General features: G+C 41.3%; 1 protein-coding gene across 6 annotated transcripts in view; it reads right to left on the bottom strand.

Annotated features, from left to right (window-relative positions):
- The window catches only part of PLEKHG1 (pleckstrin homology and RhoGEF domain containing G1), a 124,536-nt gene extending 113,337 nt beyond the window's left edge, over positions 1-11,199 (bottom strand). For 4 of the 6 annotated variants that reach the window (XM_042812342.1, XM_042812316.1, XM_042812333.1 and 1 more), the window contains exon 1: positions 10,974-11,199. The gene's annotated coding sequence lies outside the window, so the exon portion shown is untranslated. Of the gene's footprint in view, positions 1-4,953; positions 5,141-9,023; positions 9,043-10,973 lie in introns of those variants that run through there. The other 2 variants (XM_042812304.1, XM_042812308.1) reach the window with 2 other exon arrangements.
- Between the last annotated feature and the right edge of the window lie 5,303 nt (positions 11,200-16,502).

The following is a 16,502-nucleotide window of genomic DNA, read 5'->3' on the forward strand; positions in this document are numbered from 1 at the left end:
ATCAGATCCACTAGTTATTTTTTAAGATCTGTCTGCAACCTGCATCTGATCTAGCTACTTTCAAAGGATCAAAAATAGATACCATTTCATCTATTTACTTAATAGAAAATATTTACTTAATAAAAAGCAACTATTTTGATAGAATTGTTATGTAGTTCTTTCTAGAAGAAGTTATTAACCTGTCTTAAAGCCTTCAAAAGTGCAGGTTTCTTGATTTTATAAGGGAAAGAACTCATTTCCTTAGTTAAACTTATAATCCTTCCCAGCTTCATAGTACCACTTGAAACATCAACTAGAAACTGGACACAGATTTTTTTTTATTATTTTCATTTCTCTAAACCACTGGTTGATGTTTGCATCTTCTGGAGCACTTCAAGGTTAATTTGCTTCTCTTTTCCTCCATCGCTATTTCTGTGTTACAGACTCAGCCAGATGTGACAGGGAAGAACCCACAGAAACAGAATATCAATGTTCTTCCTCTGAACTTTCAGGTAGCTATTGAATGCAAGGCTGGATTTAAAAAAAAAAAAAAAATAGTATATTTTTTTCCTTCTCTTTATATTGCCATAAGGCATGTTTATGTACTTGGAGTGGAAACAGTTCGCATTCATCTGCAATTGATTTCCTGTATGGCAAAATACCTCAGGCATTCAGCTGGCTGGGAACGGAGGCCTCTCACCATTACCAGGTTTTTGGGACCAAGGAGTTCTGCCCAATGCCTGTTCCTATGCCAGAATAAATAGAATCTCAGCCGAGTGTCCAAGTTAATTTGGTCTAGTGAACCAAACCATAAACAGGCAAGATTTTATGTTTAAAAAATCCATTCAAAAAATATTGGTCTACTTTCAACTTAAACAGTAATACAATCAATTCAGTCTTGCTAATGTAGCATGCTGTTCTTTAATTCTTTTTTTTTTTTAAATACAAAAACAATTTCATCTGAAAAAATGCTTTTTTAATAAAAAAAAATAGACTGAAGATAGAAAGAAATATCAACACACTTTTCCCCCATCCAATTGCTAAGTTTACCACAATAAATCAACACTACAAAGCAACTTCATAAGTTTAAATAGTCTATTTTTTACCCTTCTTAGTGACAATTGTAATTACTGTTTTATTTACAGCATTTAGTTTTTCTCCATTTGCAAGTGAATACATAGAATAACCTCTAGAACACTTCTATGAATCTGAAGAATAAAATACTTGAGTAGTCTTTTTACATTCCTGTGATTAGACTGCAACAGTTGTAACATTCAAATGCCCAGCTAACTTGCTGCACCTCAGACTGTAAATTAAGTGAAATCAAAACACAGCATGAGCTGTAATTACCATCCTACTTTCCATTTAGTTTATGCAAGCTCCCTTATTCTCAATCCTCCAGAGGCAAAAGATTTCATTTCAATTGCTAGAAAAAGTAGTTTCTTTAAGCCTAGAAAAAAGCAGACTGCCAACACATAAGAAATAGGAATAACCAAGACCATTTAATTACACATACAGATCAGAAAACCAGGCAAAACTGAAAGAAACTTAAATATTTTTAGAAGCACTCTGGCTTGATAAGTTTAATCCACAACAGCTTCTTAGTTCCCAAATAAAAACATTGACCCATAGGAAAGAGTTATTCTCTAAACTACAGAATACCCAACAGCCTTCCAAAGCCTTTGGATCAATAACTTCCAGCAGGGTCCTATAGTCACATAAGAACCAACAGAAGCTCAAGATTTAGGATGCTATGGAGAAATTTTATATCAGTTTTCTTTATTAAAAAAAAAAAAATTAAAATTATACAGATCTTTTTTTAATCTTAGTATATGACAAAATTCTTAAAGAAAATTAAATTTTTCATCCTGTGAATTTTTGAACAACTAAGTTGAACGTAAGTATAACGATTCTTACACACTGGTGTAAGAATATTGCACACTTTTAGACAAGAAGCACTGTCACAAGAAAAACATGCTTGTTCACTTGAAAAACTTGATTATCCAATGTATTGTTGTTTGTCCTATTATTTCCATATTATCTGAAGAAAAAAAAGTTTACATTCTTTAAAATTGCCTGGGTTCCATCAGAAGAGGGGTGGCCAGCAGGGACAGGAAGGTAATTGTCCCTCTGTATTCTGTCCTCCTGGAGGCCCCATCTGGAGTACCGTGTTCAGGTTTGGGACCTCCAATACAAGAAAGACAGAGAGCTGTTGGAGAGGGTCCAAAGGAGGGCTACAAAGATGATCTGAGGGCTGAAGAACCTCCCCTACTAAGACAGGCTGAGGGAGCTGGGCTTGTTCAGCCTGGAGAAGAGAAGGCTGTAGGATGACCTCATTAAAGCATTTCAGTACATAATGGGAGCATATAAACAGGAGAGAAGTCAGTTCTTTACAATGGCAGGACAAGGGGAAATGGTTTCAAGTTGAGGGAGGGAAGATTTAGGTTGGATGTCTTCCAGGGGGAAGTTCTTTACTATGAGAGTGGTGAGGTGCTGGAACAGGCTGCTCAGAGAGTTTCTGGATGTCCCATCCCTGGAGGTGTTCAAGGCCAGGTAGAATGGAGCCCTGGGCAGCACGGTCTAGCATTAGATAATTAGATCTAGTATTAGATTAGATGGCAGCCCTGTCTGAGGCAGGAAAGTTGGAGCTTGATGATCCTTGAGGTCCCTTGCAACCCTACCCATTCTATGATACTATGAAAATTTCTCTTTTCTGGGCATACTCTGTACAGAAGGTAATCAAAATATTTCCCACTAACAGGACAGGGAGTTTACTGCTTTTCTCTTGGAAGTCTTAAAGACATTCTTCACTTCAGTTTTCCTAAGAGAAACCCAATCCTTTTGTGCAATACACTAATGGTATCTTTTCAGTCCAACAAACTGGTTCTCTCAAACAAATAAATATGGTTCTGAATTTCGAAAACTGTTCTTCAAGAACTTCACTATTCTGCTAGGAATTTATTGAGCATGATTTTTACTGAGTTATGTGCCAGTACTTACAGCACAACTTTCCTGGCCAAGAAAACTCTTTTGCCTATTGTAGAATCAAGGGATGGCCACATACTGTAGCACCTTCTTGTTTCATGATGTAACTGATGAATGGACAGAAGATTTGCTGCTTCCCAGGAAACCAGATTTATTCTAAATGCAGTCTCCTGCACGCTTTCCCAGATATATCAAGCTAATTGCACAGGCTAAGGTTCATGCAGCACTCCTACCACTTACAGCAGCGAGCAACACGAAGGCTGAGTTGCATGAGAATGTCAACAGCTAAGAGTTAATCTTTGCTAGAATTTCTCCAGACCATTTCTTGTAAGACCTCACATGGTCCTAGGAAAAAAGTCTGTGTTTGGCAGGTATTGACATACACAGGTGACTCTGACCCACCTGTCAGATATTGATGACATGACTCAAGGTGTGTAACTAACAAGTAAGACAAGCCAATCCAGAACATGTTTCTGCAATTATCTGAAAACAGACATCATCAATCCTCCATTTAAAAAAAAAAAGGGCTCTTCATGCAGCACAGCCATCAGTTTAAAGAAGAACAAAAGGAATGAAAAGAACTGTATATTGGGTAGACATGTTACCACCAAAAGACAGAGGCAACAAAAAAGCATGCAGCTGACCCTGGCATCCATACCCCTCTGGAATCCTGAATAGCTGTACGACGTGCATACATCACAGGCAGATGCTTCTATAGGGAAGAGCTTCTATAGGGATGAAATAGGCCTCAAAGCAACAGCTCTTCAAGTGACAAAGGTTAGCAACCAGCTTTTGTTACGAAGACAGCAAACCAGATATCTGTGATTTGGTTTTCCAGAATTCTTCCTTGCAAAGCAGATGCAGCTCTAACCCTATCCAAACATCATGCAATGTCTCACAGAAGAAATTCCTTCTCCATATCCTAACAGCACATGTGTCCTATCATGTCAAATTTTAACCAGCAAAAGGTAGAAGAAAAGCACCTGTCCTGCTTTGCTTTGACCTTGTGGGAATGACACTGCCTGTACAGGGCTTCAGATGAACAAATGGCTTTAGAGGGACATGGGAGCTGCAAGAACCTAATCCACCAGGGGCCTTTGGCAGCAAGAGTGCTTTGTTGGCAGGTCACTCTGCTGCACAATTTTAGAGAAACTCTTCAAACTGAGTGGGATTTTCTAGATTTTCACTGTGCCCAAAGCAGCACAAGAACTCTTCATGGGTAACTTAGCCATGAAAGTTAAGAACTCAGAGGACACTGTGGTCCTGTATAATCAGGATCAAGGAAGCATAGCAGACTACACATGCTACTGGAAGAGAGTGACACTGCAGATGATGTGATAAAGTGTGAACTGCAATAATGGAGATCACTGGGAAGAATCACTGGAGTTTCACCAGCTGGTTGTGTTTTTGTTTTAGGTTGTTTCTTTCTTTTAGGGCGAGGGGTTTGTTCAGTTGTTTGGGGTTTTTTTTTTGTTTTTTTTTTGTTTGTTTGTTTGTTTTTGTTTGTTTTTGTTTTGTTTTTGTTTTTGTTTCCTTGTTTGTTTTTTACATTTTCATTCTGTTTCTTCTGCTGGCAATCCCTATGAAATAAGAATGTGATTCATACAAGGAAAGTGTGCAGAAAATCCCTTCAACAGAAAATTCTGCCTGTATCTGACTTTCCTAGCATACAGGCATCTTTAGCGTTGGGAACATATAATAAGACGCGGATCAGAAAAAACCTTGGAGAGTAAATGGCTATTGATGCCCTCAGAAATACAATCTCTCACTCAATTACTATTCATAAAATTCTATGATAGCTTACTGAAAAGCCTACATTGTGTCTGATAACTGATGCTGCAGGTAGGCATTCAGTATTTAATGGCTTTTTCCCAGAAATCTGGGAAAAACTCACAAGGATAAGAGAATTTGAAGTTTGGAAGAGAAGGATATAGAAGAGTAGATACCATCCTACTACAATAGGTAAGCAGACTCCACAGCATAACTGACCTGATAAGGCAAGGATTGTAGAAGGCTAATTCAGTGAGGACTGTGGCAAGTTAGCCTGCCTTCCTGCAGGATAGACAGCAGCCTTCTCAGGCAGCAGGAGCACAAAAGGGCCAAAGTAGATCACATCAGAGTTTCGTGACTTCAGTTCCACACAACATGAAGGAGACTGAAAATTACCAGAGGCCATCTGAAAGGAAAAATTACAAACACCCTACACTGTTAGCATATAAGGGCAAGTTATTTCCCCAAGCGCAATCATGACTCATCATCAAATACACCTTTTCCTTCCAATCAAATATGCTAGGTCAGCTCATTTTTCAGAAAAATGAGTGCTTCTGCAGTGAAAGAAGTCCACAATGACATCATTCAGGTACTAAGGCATGACAGCACTCTGAGCCACACACAAGGTATGTTATCAGGACAATGAAAAGGAACCATGAGGTAAACAGTGACAAAGCTTCACATCCACTTGAGAGGAAGCACGTAAATCACAGCAGCACCAAATTTGCTTGCAAGCTGAAATGATGTTTCTGTTGATGTAAGCTTGGTTGCAGCTTAAATAGTAAGCAGAAAACTTTGTGTGTACTGAAGAGATAAAGAAGATAAACTTGCATAATCACTACTTTATTTCTTTATTTGAAAGGAATGAACTGTGAATCTTCCTTTGTGTTAGTGCTAAAGAACCCAAAGCATGATGTTACTCTAGAGTAGATACTGGTAAGTGAAAGCAAACATTGTGGCTAATTATATGGGAGAAGTAGGGTAGTGAACGGGTTAAATACTGTAAGAAAAGAGTTTATAGGTTAACAAAGACTACATATAGATAACCACCTAACATAAGCAGAAGCATGGGTGAAAGAATGAACGCTACAAGTTACGTACAAAATCTAGGAGGTACAGACTGTTAAGATGTGCTGATTAAAGGCAGAAGCTGACCTTGAAGCCCACGCCCAGATGACATTACTGAAAAGTTGTCAGCTGTGACGGTGGAAGGAAGCAGGTTGTTACACTGTCCGTGACAACATTCCTTAGGGCAATCTAAACAACCTTCTTTTTCTTGACCTGGATATCAAGGTTTTACCTACAACAGCTCTGAGTAAGCAAGCAGGCAGGTGATTCAACAACTGTTCCCATGACACCCTTTTTAATTCTGCTCAGTGCTTCCAGTGAGAGGATGTATCTACTAGCTGCACCATACTAATGCCTGAGGCATGATGCTGAAAATGTCTGAATGGATAAGAATGCTCAAATATCTCAATGTTAACATTCATTAAGCTAGATTTTAAACATCTGGGTAGGGCTCACTTACAAGTTTCTACAGAATGCATGCTTACAGGAAGAGGCTTGGCACCACCTGTAGCCTGAAATTCAATGACAGAACAGACAAGCAAGACTTAGATAATTTAAAGATAATTAATACAGTTTAGAAGCCACAAGTTTTCATGGGAAACAGCTGCTAGTCCAAGATATACCTATCCAGTACAACTATTAAATCTATGTGCAATTTCCACTAGCACAACTACCCATGGTCCTGCAGAGGATGAGGGAGCAGACCTATTGGAGTTCATGCTGTGGAGGAAAGAAAGAAAAAAAATGAAGTCATGGGCATTGTGTTTGTGTTCTAGATAGATTTTTTAAACTGGAATCTTGCTCTGCATTCTCAGAGCAAGGCTCTGCATTATGATCAGTGAGAGCATGGGCAGTAATCACTCCAAAACTCAGGTCCCTCACAAGGTAGCAGCCAACAGTGGTTGAAAGCAACCTGTAACTACCTGGGCAGCTACTTCTCTCAGGTCTTCTCAATAACTATCTGCAGCCTTTCCCAGTGCTTCCTGACTAGGTTCCTCTTTTCCTGCACCTGCAATCAAATTTTCAGTTGAATCAATTTTAGGCCAAGCTCATTCAAACTTGACTTGGTAAAATCAGACTCTGCTGACCTATTTGATCCAACAGCCACATCCAGAAACATTTGTAGCATTAAAAAGACCTGAGAAACTTTTTATACTGTGAGATACTTTGTCACTCACACTCTTTTGGAATTGGGATTAACACAAATAGCCTTTCTAGAAACTTTAATTTATCATAGCACCTTAGAATGGCTTGGGTTGAAAGGGTCCTCAAGGATCACCAAGTCCCAAACCCCCTGCTACAGGCAGGTTTGCCAGCTGTTAGATAAAGTACTAGATCAGATTGCTCAGAGCCTCATCCAACCTGGCCTTAAGCAACTTCAGGGCGGTCTGTTCCAACACCTCACCACCCTCTCAGTAAAAAACTTCCTAAATTCCCCCTAACATCTAATCTAAATCTCCCTTCCTATAGTTTAAAACCATTCCCTCTTGTCCTATCACTATCTACCTGTGTAAAAAGTTTGTTTCTTTGTTTCATGTTTACAATCTCCTTTTAAATACCAAAAGGCTGCAATGAGGTCTCCTCTCAGCCTTTTCTTTTCCAGGCTGAAAAAGCCCAGTTCCTTCAGCCTATGATGAAATCACAGAATCATAAAAGTTGGACTGATGATCTTAGCGGTCTTTTCCAACAGGCAGCCCATCACCATCATGCCCACTAACCACCTTCCTCAGCATCACATCTACATATTTCTTGAACTCAAAGACTAAATAATTATTAAACTAATATTTAATCTGTTCACATTCAACTCTTGTACTCTTAACCACACACTTCCAATCATCACTGCTAATATGACCAAGACAGACTTCTCTTTCTTGCTCCGCTTCCACCTTTCCCTTCAAGTCTATAGTTCTATCCACTCATTCCAACCTGTGATGTTCTTCTGAAAACCCTAAGTATTGGAGTCCCAAATTCTCAAAGGAATCTCAGTTCTTTCAAAGAGAGGGCCCTGTACATTTCAGTTACAACAAAAGTATGAGCCATGATTGTGGTTTTGGGAGGGAAAGATGCTGTTTGGGACTAGTGACAAAGTTTTCAGTGAGTTTCCCAGAATGAGAATCTTAATCAACAGGTAAATGAACATCTATTGGAAGTAATTTGAAAAGAGCATCTTAAAAAGAGGTAAGAAAACCAGAAGCTAGATGCTCATTCTCTGCATTCTCAGTTTACAAGAATAATGCTTTTCTCCACTTTTTTTCCCCTCACTGGCAGTCTACAGACTAAAGCTCTCTGTATAATCACAGCAATGCAGGTTCTCAAAGCTGAGCATTCAACAACACCTCTGCAAGTTCTTCTGCCGCTCCAGACTTTGCTGAGGGCTGCAGTAATTCTCTGGGTTGTTTTTGTTTGTTTGTTTTTACCCTCCTAACGCTATAAAATGGAAACACTGTTTCCAGTAAGTTGTGGCAAGATCTCTTTTTCACACTTACCAGCAGCAATTACATTTCACTCTGAGATGACTGCCACACATAATCACAACTACTCGAAATGCCTTCAGTAGACACTACACATATCTATTTTTTAAATACACTATATTCTATATATTCTATATCATTCCTAGTTATATATCTGTGCACTGAATTTGGCCCCTAAGAAATTGGAGGCAGTGGACTAAAGCCATAACTAATACAAAGTGCTTGTTTACAGCAACAATCACCCTTCTCAGCACATGGCTGAATACAAAAGGAAATGCTCATCAGATGAACTCCTTTGTGCTAATTTAGAACTGCTATGGTTTTATAGATGTCTAATCTGAGAACTATCTGAGATGTCTATCTGAGAACTGAGAACCATCTAAATGGCTCCATCACCAAATTGGATATTTCAATTATTTCCTGACCCAGAGTATCTGAACTTATGGATATGAGGTACATGAATGGGCCACGACAAGCATCATCTCCAACTGCCAACCAGCAGCCCCATGGGGACAGCCCTGGCTTGGCAGAGGAGAGATTTGGCACTGCCAAGTAAGCACTGGAGTGGCAACTGACTATGAGGAAAATAAATACAAGCCAGCTATTCAAGGAGCCTTTGGCACACTGCTTCCTTTAACACAATAAAACATTAAAAATAAAATAAATAGTGACTAAATATATGCTGAAAGGGTATGAAGAACTCAACCTCCTTGTTGGTTACAAAACTTTCTTACTAAGCACAGTTCATACCAAGGCTCCACAGTCAACTCCTTCAGACTCAGATTATGCCTCTGGATTGTTAGCTTGCATTCTCACATCCTGCCCAAGGAAGAAGGAAAACACATTCACAGATGTCCTGAAAATGAGAGCTCCCAGCAAACAAAGTTCACTATATAAAGATTTCTGAAGTTGTTCGTTGTTAACATTCACCCTGCACTGCTGAATGCAGTTAGACTTAAAAAATCAGGTCAAGACTGTCTTTGCAAGATGTTATCAAGACTACCACTTACAAATTAGTTTGAATAGGCTCCTATATTTTCCTCTTATGCTATTTTGAAGATGGTTAGGCAAAACAACATGAAAAATGATGCATTAGCACCTAGTGTGAGAACCGTACCTTGCCTTTGCATGAATGCACTCAGTCACACTGCCACGGGTCGATACTGTTTACACAGGGCTCTGTAGTTCTGTGGGAAGAAGCCTGCATTCCACTGAACACACAGAGTCAAAACTGAACCATGTTATCAGAGAATTTTGCATCGTTCCAGTTTGTCAGCTTTATAACATAGAGAAGAAGGGAGTCAAAGCTGAATAGCGAGGCATCTGCACGAGCCAGAGAACAATACCAATATTCATTAAGAAGCTGATATTGAGCTGCCCTCTCATATTTTCAAGACAAGCACTCTATTAATACATTTTCTAACCTTAGCATAACTCTTATGTTTCCATCTCAAAGCACCCCCATACATGCTGCTGAAGAACGCACAGAATTAGGATAACTGCATGCCACACACGGGGGGGGAGGGGAAGTTTTAAATAAATCTCAGGGAAGTTATATATTGTGCCTTGCCAACTGCAGTGAATTACATAGCCAGGAGTTGCTACTGCCAGATTTAGCTTTGTATGAGCTAAAAGGATTCCTTCATAAATTTAGCTAGAGGCACAGGCAACAAACGCATGTGGAAATTTGAACCACATCTCTCCAGCAGCAAAGATTGCTCCCTCCAAGAATGAAACAGTAGCAAAGGAAGACTATTAGCAGGCTCTTATTACATAGCTTCCAAAACACCTACAAGTCATCGGGTTCTCTAGGCAGCATTAGGAATACCTAAATTATAAGCAAACAACATGAAAAAGAAAAAACCAAGGCCACAGCTGATGCTGTATCTCAATTAATAATTGAAGGAGAACAAAAGCTAACCAAAGAGGACTGGGTTAGCTGTACATTCAGCTGGCTTCCAAGTTTGTTTCAAGACTTTTTCCCTCCTGCTCAGAGCGCTGTGGCTTGAAGAGAATGAAATGAGTGCCCCAGGTTTGTTAGCGTTAACTCAGCAATGGTCTGAAGGGCCTCTCATTCAGCAAGAGAGACAAGAACCGCGGCACAAAAGCAGCAGAAGCAAAGAAAGGTGAGGATGGGAGATAGGGCAATACACAAGTGGTTCCAGTGGACACCAGGACACTCTGCTTTGCCAGCCTCTTTCTTTCCACCCAAGAACAAACTTTCCTATTACTTAAAGATGAGACCAATCATATTTTAAGCCTCTCCATGCCACAGTTACCACAATCCAATCAACATCGCTCCAAAGCATCCAAGTTTTTTGGAACAGACTTTTCCAAAATGTTCGTACAAACCCAGAAACATCGCACAGTTTCATTGTACATCAATCCCCGTCTCCCAAAAAAAGACCCGAAAAAGCCTTCAGACGTCAGAGAAACACAGTACAGCCGTGCACAAAATACCCCCTTCTCTCGCCCAGACCCCGGGATCCCGGCAGCCGCCCCTCGCAGCAGCGCGCACAGAGCTGCCCCGCCGCAACGAGGCACGGGGCTCGCACAAAGGCTGCGGGCAAAGCGGCGGCTCCCGGGCCGGCGGTAGCTCCTGGGGGGCTCGGGGGCCTCAGCGACCGCCGAGCCCCCCCGCTCCGGGCCGAGCCCCCCTGGGCCGTCTCCTCCCCCGGCGGCACGAAGATCCGCACTTACCGGCAGCCCCGCTTCTCCTCCCGGTTGCGATCCAGGCGCAGACGCGCTCACCGCGGGGGGCTTCTCCTCAGACTCCCTCTCTCGCAGTGCTCCGTAGTCGCCGCCCGTCTCTCTCCGTGCTCTCCGGCTCCGAGCAGCGGTTTAATCTCCAGACTTCCTCCTCCTCCCGTCCGGGCAGGGGACTCAGAGAAACTCCCCTCCTCCATGCAGCTCACGGAGCCGAGCCGCTGCCTCGGCCCCTCCCAGGGGAGGCCCGGCCCGGCCCGGCCCGCAGCTGACTCCGCTCCCCTTTTCCTCCTCCCCCGGAGGTTGGGGAAGGGGGGAAGGGGAAGAAAGATTTAACCGCTCGGACTAATCCCTGGAGCCGAGCCAAAGCCAGCAGTCGAATTACAGCCCAGGGAAGAAAGGAGGGGAAAATAATAATAATAATAACAAAAGAAATCTGCTACTGTTTTCACGTGTGGAGCGAGCGCTCCGCTCTCAGCCTCCTTTTCAACCCTTTCCCCGTACTCAGGGGGCACCGCCGAGGCCGCACCGTGGGTTTTCCGTCTGCCTTTCTCATGCTCTGCATCGGTGTTAAAGGGTCAGCTCTCCCGCAAAGGAGTTTAAACGGCACAAAGGTGAAAGGGGAGGGTGGGTGCTGACATTCTGACCACAAACAGAAAGTTCAGGGAGTTTTTAGGGATCACATCTGCCTCCTGGCCACCTGTCTGGCTATCTTCTTGGAAAGACGAATTTGAGATTACTTTTAAATGATTTCTTCTTACCATTGTGTAAGATGCACACTCAGAAAGAAGTAGCTTAAATTCACCATGAATTTTTGATAGATAGCTATCCTCATTCCTTTCACCCTTGACCAAACACATGGTTTCCCATAAATCCTCGTCCTGCGCTTCGCATTCAGTGAAGCTCTTTCACTTTTGTTCTGTAATATGGTGTCTTCCCATACACACACGCTGACATAGAGCACATAGAATAGGAAGCAGTTTGGGAGGCTGGAATAGCTCAGAATTTGCAGATGTCAAAACAAGTAAGCACAACAGTAACTCAGTAAACGAGGAAGTTTTGGTATTTGCCCTCATCTTACCTGTTCTCATTAGAATCCTTCAGAAAATAAAAGAAAAAAGCTCTGGCAAGGATTGTTCCCGTGTCATTAGTTTAAAAGCTCAGAGCTCCTTCCCACCAGCCACATGGTATACGTTTCAGTGTAGAATTTTAAAAGAACAACACATTTATAAATTCGTTTTGGCCACATTTCAAAACAAAAGCTTGCATTAAGTGGGAATAAATCAGTGTATCAACTGAAGGAAGAAGCCCTAAGGGATCTTAATGAGAGCTCTTCTCAAGGGTAATATTCATTCACATCACGCAATTAGAGCATGGTTATGAGCAAGAAGTGAGCCCCATTCTTCCTCACCTTCCTTATACACCATCCCAGCCCTATCCTGGCAGAATGTGGGAGCCCAGAATCCACAGAACGTTCTGGAAAAACGCTTCACAGAACTGCTCTTTAGGGCAAACATGGAGACAGTGAGCAGGGCTGGACAACTGGCACCTTCACTAAGCCAGGCCAGAGACCACAGCCTCATGCACTGCATCACTGCTCCATGGCAATGTCCAGCATCCGATGGGGATATCCTTGTCCCAGTGCACCACTCTGGCCTTGTGCTAGGGACAAAAATTTGGCCTTTGTTTGCACACAAATGAGAGAAAGCAAAACAAAACAAAAAGACAGAAACCCCTTCTCCAATGAAAAAGCTGGGAGAGACATATTTGGAACCTTTCCACACTGGGGGAAGAAGGGAGCATTTTCCTTCACGAACAGACTTTTCAAGGACAATGACAAAACAAACTACTGGATGGTGCATTTAAACTTGGGCCAAATTAAAATGAACGAAAACGCACACGCATCTCCATATAGGAAATACAAGAACAAAAACCCCAAACCACATGGTATTCCAAGTCCCTTTAAGAAAATGTACGGCCTCTGAAAATGTGTTTTAAAGGCCTAACATGATCTGTTCCATATGGAGTTTGTTTTCTCTCAGCGCTGTGACTAACAGGAAAAATCTTCAAGAAGAGAAGCCTCTTCCTCTCTCTTCATCCTTACCTCCTTCTCCCCAAAGGACCGATCAAGAGCCAGTCTGGTTTCTGTTTGCATCTACTAAAAATAGTGTTCCAGCACACCGACCAAATGCCTCCAGTTCTGTGTTGACTGACTGACAGAATACAATTGTTGTTGCAGAAAACGAAAGACTGATACAGGTTTAAAGGTCAGACCTTGCAACTCTGTAATACGAAACAGTGCATTTGGAGAACCACCCCTTTTTGGAGGAATTACGTACATGGGCAGGCTGTGATAATTCTTATCTCTTGAGGTAACACAGGTGACTATTTTTAAAAGGCCCAAATAACCTGGGCATAAATAACAAAGAGGCTTCAGGCATGTCCGCTTTTCACTCAGGTATCTCTCATGTAATGATGCCTGCGGTACATATAACGGAGAGCACAGTGTGCCAGGCTTGATCAGTTTGCCCATTTTTCCTTGATCATGCTCTTGCACATAGACAGCAGACAAGTCTCTGCTCCCCACTCCTGCAGACCTTTCAGTATGCAGAGTTGCCTCTCACTCATAGAACTCTCTATCTCCGTAGGACCTCTCCTCATGTATCATGGGAACCAGACCCATCCACCACCTCATCATCCCAGCAGGAGCTGCCTGTGTTCAGGAGTCCATATCAACACCCATATTATATCTTCTGTACAAGCTATTGGGACTCTCCTTCAGATACCACTTAAAAGGATTTTGCTTGTTACAGCTGGGATTTGGAACCTATTTTTACCCCATTTGGGATTTTCCTTTCTTCTAAAAAGTCAATTTAATCAGCTCATCTACCAGTATGTTTATATATCTACACATACTATCTCAAACATTGAATTTCCTTATGCCATCAGTGCTGTATCACACTAATCATTGTGCCAACTTTTTCCTCATTTTGGGTGTGACTCAGCAAAACCCTAAGCAGTTTTTAAACATACAGAAAACCATGTCCCTTCAGATTTGCTTTACAAAGAATTTCAGCATTCTCTTCAGGAGAAGCTTAAATTTATGTATTCTGAGTTGGAATTTAGGGGTAAGATTTTTCTCTGAAAAAGCAGAAAATTGCTGCTTGTTAACACATTCCACTCACATTTAGAAGGTAAAGACACACCACAAACAGCACAGTTATGGGAGGATCTGGAGAGGTAAGCAGCTGCCTCCATGCCATGTTCAAAGATGTAAGGCAGGAAAATGGATGTAGTCCTAAACCATGTACTCTACAGTCAGCCTAAATCCTAAAAACATCTGCAGTGTGTTCCTTGTCTAGCATCCAAATTAATTATTCCACCCACGATACAGTTTAATTGGCAGGCATAGGTACACTTTTTTGCTTTGCAAAGCAGTATTATTAAACGTGGGTTTTTTAGGGCTTCTACTCTTTCATGTATAGTAATGCTAAGAAGCACTCAATGATTCCAGGAATTAGATGTTCCAGTTGACTCATTAATATCAAATAAAATGCTACATGTCTACTTTACGCCTGTGTCATGCAGGTATTTCGGTACCTCTGAGTTGATATCTGTATGAAAAAAACTGGAGGCACATGTAAGTCTTTACAGTAGCAGCTGCTAAAGCTTGTGATTAGAGATTCCAAAGTTCAATATGCCTTACTCTCAAACTGGGTATGAATTTTAAATGGAAGTGTCATAGAATAGAAGCACAGAAACATTAAGGTTGGAAAAGACCTCTAAGATCAAGTCCAACAACCAACCCAACACCACCATGCCCACTAAGATACGTCCCTCATCGCCATGTTTTTCAAACTCCCCTGGGGTGGTGTCTCCACCACTTGCCTGAGCAGTGCTTTAAATACAAGATGGATCTGCATGACACTTGCTTTTGGATACTGCACAAAAACGATGGGAGTGAGATGATAAAATTTAGTGTTTACAAGTATGAAGAATGTCAGCATAAGGAAACAACAAGATATGCTGAACTTAATCTTTCTAGGAAGAGAGCTTGATTCCTTCTTTGGGAACATTTCCACTCTGAAGTAAACATCTTTCAGATCAATTGCTTTTCCACGTAGTGGAAAAATGTATCCTCTACAAATGCAACTGTATTTCATAACAAGGCATGCAATCCAGCTGCAGCTCTCACAGGATACACTTCTGGTAAGCTCAAAAGAGCACAATTACCTTGTCATCTCAGGCCTCACATTCTTACACATGGTTCACAAGTGTAACCTCCACTTCATTATGCTTTCTGAAGGATAACACTGTACAATAGCCTTCTAGATTTCTCATCCTTTTTCCTCCTGAAAACTTTCCTGCTGGCTTATTCCTGAAAATATTTTCATTTACAGCTTTATAAACAAAAAAACATTTCAGTCTTACAAGTACTTATCTCTTCCTCTGAGAAGTACTTATGTCTTCCTCCTGAAGCAATTTTCTCCGAAGTACTTTAGTTCATGAGGCTGAAACTGAGCAATTCATTTCAAACTTGAGGAGAGGTACAGCCTCCAGTCATCCTGATCTAGATATAGAAGAAAGTCACCGTCAGCTCCACACTTTTTATATTAAAGCCACCGGGTTAAGGACAAACCACTGCATCCCCTCCAAATTGTGGTGCACTTCCCCATTTTTTTTTGTCTCAACAAGATACACAGAAGCACTCATAGTAAGGCTGCATCAGGATCCCAACCATTCCCTCTTCTCTGTTCAGGCAGGCTTACTGGGCATGCAGGAGGTGTTTGTTTTGCAAACATCAGCTGCTTTTTTTTTTTTTTTAAAGCCTAAATTGATTATTGAGGAAAATAAGTATTAGGGGATGTAACTAATGGAGGTTTTTGGTTTGTGTTTTTGATTCAGGGGCTGGAAAATCACACCCTATAAAAAGTTGTTTTTTGTTTTTTGGTTTGTTTTTTCTTTTTTTCTGTTCCTTGTGCTTTGTGGTGAGTCCACATGCACAAAAGGCAAGATAAAGTCTGAGGCCTTAGAAACACAACAAAGAGTGCATTGGAATCTCTTTAAGCAGCAACTAAGATCTACTTTTCAGTGTTGCTAATACAGGTTTCTTGGATGGCAGATGGCTCATCTGATTACAGGAACCCACTTCAGCTTAAAGGAAACTCCTTGAAACACATAACCACTGGTGTCTTCTGGCTCATCTGTGTTATTAAAAAAGCTTCTACCACCTAAATGAGTGTCTTGTGGTTCTCTATGTTCAGCTGCTCCTTTTAAAGCACAGTGCTCCACAATAATTAGACTAATTGCTTTCAACTACCATCTGAGTAATGAGTAATAGCCATGATTTTTTTTTTTTTTTAAGCAGTGAACTAAATTCAGCCTCTGGCTAAATGCTCAGAGATCTCCAAACATTTCCCACTGTGTTTTGTCTCTTAAGCACAAGTGGCTCAAGGTTATTTTGTCTGGTTTGCTCCCATCAGAGTGACCCTGGAGCTGGCAGTCTGTATGCTCACCCAACAC

Source organism: Centrocercus urophasianus, unplaced genomic scaffold (genome assembly GCF_019232065.1).
Source record: "Centrocercus urophasianus isolate 14NV4802_14NV808 unplaced genomic scaffold, USGS_Curo_1.0 seq_10, whole genome shotgun sequence".
NCBI classification, from domain to species: Eukaryota; Metazoa; Chordata; class Aves; order Galliformes; family Phasianidae; genus Centrocercus; species Centrocercus urophasianus.